The sequence below is a fragment of the Gadus morhua genome, chromosome 19, assembly GCF_902167405.1.
Source record: "Gadus morhua chromosome 19, gadMor3.0, whole genome shotgun sequence".
NCBI lineage: Eukaryota > Metazoa > Chordata > Actinopteri > Gadiformes > Gadidae > Gadus > Gadus morhua.
In genome coordinates this window covers 1,352,501-1,357,500 of record NC_044066.1, presented here as the reverse complement: position 1 = coordinate 1,357,500, position 5,000 = coordinate 1,352,501, and the positions used below count along the sequence as shown (strand labels likewise).

The window sequence follows — 5,000 nt, the reverse complement described above, 5'->3', positions numbered from 1 at the left end:
CAGTTGACACCGCCAGTTGCCTACCCCCCCCACCCCGTCAGGATTTGTCGCCCCCGTCGACAACGGCAATGTCTGAAAAATGTCAAATAATTTATACATCTTCATTGTAAGATCCCCTCTCAGGGGGCCTATGAACACTCTCAGCCCCAGGGCCCAATGGCAGTTAATGCAGGCCTGCCTATAGGTGGCACTCTTCCCTCTGGCCCCTTCACTCATCAATCCCGATGCCCCAGTGCAGTGACGGGGACACTGTGCTGTGGAAGGTGCCGTCCTTCGGAGGAGACGTAAAACCGAGGTCCTGACTCACTGAGGTCATAAAAGATCCCAGGGCACTTATCACAAAGAATAGGGGTTTCCCCGTTGTCCTGGCCCAACCAGGCTCATTCAATCTGGCCCCCTAATCATCCTCCAGTATAATTGTCTGACTCATTAATTCCCTCACTCTCCACCTCAAGCTGGTGTGTGGTAAGCGTTCTGGCGCAGATTGGCTGCCGTGCATCACCAAAGTGGGTGCTACACACTGGTGGTGGTTAGTGAGGTCATAGGCGTCGATTACGCCGGGGACGCGTCCCCACCAGATCTCGTCAAGAATCAGTTTGTACCCACCACAATCTAGTTTAATTATTATAGATTATTACACGGGTCTTCTCAATGCCGTGGAACGCTCCGTTCACTTGCATTGGCTCTTCACAACTTCGAGGTGAATGCTAGATATAAATTGACCGCTGTCAAGGAAAACAAAGGACTTTTTGCCTATAATGAAGTCTTTGGTACCACTCCTCAAATAGTCCGGTAACTTTTGAACCCCAGCGTCTTCGGTTGCTAAGCGACGTCAACGTCTTTGGCGGACTATTTCTCTGCTGATCAACACTACGAATGCTGGTAACAAATAAATTGTAACAACAAGCCACACCATGTGAAGTCATCTTTTCGTTTGGGCACGTAGCCGTGTAATAAGCGGGATAATGTAGGCTATAGAATCGTCGAATTTAAGCCACTTTAGTGGGAAGTAATAACCCTCGCTGCGCGTCGGTGTCCTGTTCGCCCTGTCGGGGCTTATTTTCCCGATAATGACCGGCATTCTATACATTATCCATTACTTTTTACACGACTCTTCTCAATGCTGTAGACTACATTCGTATTCATTTGCTAAGCGACGTCAATGACTTTTTGGCGAATGACTTTGGCGAATTATTTCTCTGCTGATCAACGCTACGAATGATAACAAATACATTGGAAAAAGACACACTGTGTGAAGTTATTTTTCGATTTGGCAAGTAGCCATTACTAATAATACCAATACTCTTTGGCTGGGATGATGAGGCATCAGACAATCAAGTCATTTTAGCCTGAATACATAGGTAAGAAGCACCAGAGGAGGTTGCTAGTACCATGGACAGTATCAGAACGATAACCTGTTGAACTAAATGGATGTGGTAGGCTACACCACGGGATACATCTGCAGACCACTGCCACATAAATAAAGGTAAGACGCGATATTTATTGCTTAAGATTTGCTGGTGCTGTGGCGAGGTCTTTTGTGTTTTTTGCACTCAAGTGGTCGGCTGTTTTAACTTGCCATTGATAGTCGGTGGAGTCAGTCTCTTGTTGACACAAAGTGACTTTTGGTCATTCTTGCTTTGCTTGAATTCTGAAATAATTGTGGGGGGGAGTTCATGAGTTTTGGTCAGAATGCCTGATGTAGGCTAGTTTTGATGGAATGCGTGTTGTGAATTGAGAACAGCCAGCTCCTGATTTGATACAGCGTCCAGCTGTGCAACAAATATTCTTTTCTTTTTCAATCTTGACTTTTGTAGTGCTGTGTGTAGCCACACCTTTGGCACTTCTGAACTTAAACACGCAAAAATAACGGATTTATTCCGAAGTCAGGCATCAAAGAGTCGTGCAGTTGAATTGACTGAGAAAAACTGTTAGCCAGAGCTCAATCATTGACGTTATTGCTAGGCGGGAGCTAGAACAAGCTGCTAGTCAAATGTGTATGTGCTGGCTGGTATATTTCAGTCTAATTAATTACTTAAAGTTTGGGTATGGGATTTGCGAAACGATAGCAGATTTTGAAAACACACAACTCAAATGGTCCTACCCCCTCTCCTTCAACGCTGACTCTGACTCCACCCATTCCAAGTACATGGACGCGCAATCATGCACGAGCGAACAGATGCATTAGCTAGTTAGCTAGCTCCAGTAGCTACCGCAGGATAACAACAAACAGAAGCTTGCTCTGGGTCACGAGCTTTGAGTACGTGCACGAAGGGGTCGCGCGGGGAGTTGGAGTGCAGTACGACCGTTTGATTGACGTACTTACTGTCCAATGCCACTCGGTGGGTCTGGAAATCATTGGCTGGAGTTTTTCGAGCCCTGCCCGTTCCACAGATGATTGACTTGTTTAATTTTCATGTCAGTACTTCTAACTCAGTGGCTGTAAGTGGGTTATGATAAGGATTTCAAGTAATTTTGCAAAAATGGCCAAAAAAGAGAATTCCATACCCAACCTTTAACTGATCTTTATCTTTTAATGGATGGAGAATATGTTAATAGATTTTGAACATGTAGGCCTATCTGCCTAAGCCCACGTTGAAATAATTTTGATGTTGAATGTTGATTGCGCAGTGGTTGAAATAAACAGATAGATTTCATACAAATCATAAAAGCCTCTCCCTATGTCATTGTGTGTGCGTGTTAACGAGGTGCTTTTGGCAGGCGCGTCGTTAGACCTGGGCATTCGAGGCTATAGCCCCGGGTCTTTTGGGAATATCCCCGGATCACTGCCTTTGAGCTGCTCCAGGGGGCAACGGTCTTCACCAAGCTTGACCTAAGAAATGCCATCTGGTCCGCATCCAAGACGGAGACGAATGGAAGACGGCCTTCAACACACCAACGGGCCATTATGAGTATCTCGTGATGCCCTTCGGCTTGACCCACGCCCCGGCAGTCTTTCAAGCGCTGGTCAACGACCTGCTGCAGGACATTTTAAATAAGTTTGTCTTTGTGGAACTGGATGACATCCTGATTTTTTCCCGCAATCTTGAGGAGCACGTCACCCACGTCCGGTCGGTTCTCCGCCGCCTCCTGGACAACTCCTTGGAAAACTCCTTGGACAACTCCTGGACAACACTAGGTCTTGCAGGCAACACTTCTGAGAGGCTTTGTCCAAATAACAGTCCATTTGGGAAAACTTTTTTTCCATAAGGGGTCCAAATCTCGGATATGTCGTTCTCGGGACCCCGGGAAATGTGTGTATACATTTTGGCATCTCTAGCTATCTCGAAAAGGTGGGAAAAGGGGCGTGACCTCCAACAGTAGAGTAAATGTACATAAGACAGAGGTTAGTTTTTAGTCCCTATTTTTTTGTGGGATGGAGGTGTACATTTGTGGCTTAAGGCAGGGGTTTTCAAAGTGTGAGAGAGTGAGCCCCCCCTCAGAGAAAATAATTCAGCTGAGCCCCCCCCCCCCCCCCAAAAAAAAAGTTCTAAAGACCTGTGTTTTGAAAGCTATCTTAATTATTTTACACATTTTAAACATCTCTGATTATAATTTTAAAACATTTGAAACATATTTTTTAAACATTTGAAACATATTTTTTAAACATTTTAAACATATTTCTGAAACATTACAACTTCTTTGTGCGTTTTTAAACACATTTCTTAACACAATTTAACAACTTTATCTAAGCATGTTTTAGCTTAACCTTTTTTAAATACATTTGAACATCTTAATCTGTGTAAACTGCCAGTTTACACAGATTCATTCAGGGTCCCCGACTCTGAATTTTCAGAGCCGAATCAGATCTGCTTTTTCAGTCCAGAGATTCGACTATTCGGCGGGGTTTGTTTACCGGCGTTGCTATGGTGACCTAAATTATTATAAGCAACTGAAAACGATGCCGGTTTGAAACTAAAACTGTGATTCTGAAAAAAGTATAAATGCTATCAAAATTCCATTTGGATCGTATTGAAGATACAAGTGTGTAGATTTGTTCAATGGTTTGAACGATGGTAAACGGTTGAAAAATTAATGAGTTACGATGTCTAGAAGTAGGTGTATCAGAATGGGCTGACGTCTTCAGTGAAAACAGCTGAAAACGAAGCGGTAATGAAACTAAAACTGTGATTCTGAAGAAATTGTATGTGATAACGAAATTCTGTTTCGATATTATTGAAGATACAAGTGTGTAAATTTGTTAAATGGTTTGCACGAAGATAAATGGTTGAAAATTGATTTAGTTAGGTTACTTCTAAGTACGATTGTTGATTTGAATCATCGACTTTCAGGTTTTTCTTCGGGTTTATTTTTTTCTCACGTCGCGACAGAGCTGGCCTGTTGCCAAAGTTTTTGATGTCTGGGGTCAAAAGGTCAAAAGGAGCAGGCACCACGCCGCTTGTGAGATAGCAAAAAGTTAATGTGCATTTCTCTCATAGTTTTATGTCATTATTAAAGAGAGGCCTGATTCTCAGATATGCATGTTGGCTGGCTAGGGTGTAGGTCTGGTAAGGTGTAACGAGATGGAGCACTTGCTGAGTCATTTCCTGTAGGGCTGGAGCGACAAGTTGATCATCGTATGCGTCCTTTGAGACCCCCTTTGATTTGAAAGAGACCCCATGTCCTCGACTGAGTCACCTATTGCATCACTTCCTTTAGGGCTTCGGCCTCCTAATTGATCATTGTAGTATATTTGAATGCCCTCTTTCATATGTATGACACCACCACCACTGGGACGTGGCAACAATTCTCCATATCCATATGGGGAGGGGGGGGGGTGCTTGTGGACAGTAGGGGTGTACACTAGACATAAATAGGAAGCACACTCAGGAGGAGGAATGACCTCTCACACATATTTAATTAATTGTTTCAAAAAACCCTGCCTCGGTGTTTGGTGTTTTGCTTTCAAGAATAGGTTATAGACTGTGTCACTATAAAATCTGTCCATGCGCGTCTCTCAGAGTGACGTAACAAGCCACCAGACAAAGATTAAAAAAACG

The 5,000-nt window shown here is 43.7% G+C and overlaps 1 protein-coding gene across 3 annotated transcripts in view; it reads right to left on the bottom strand.

Annotated features, from left to right (window-relative positions):
* The window catches only part of palm2akap2 (PALM2 and AKAP2 fusion), a 131,379-nt gene that overhangs the window by 107,062 nt on the left and 19,317 nt on the right, over positions 1-5,000 (bottom strand). The gene's annotated exons all lie outside the window — the stretch shown is intronic.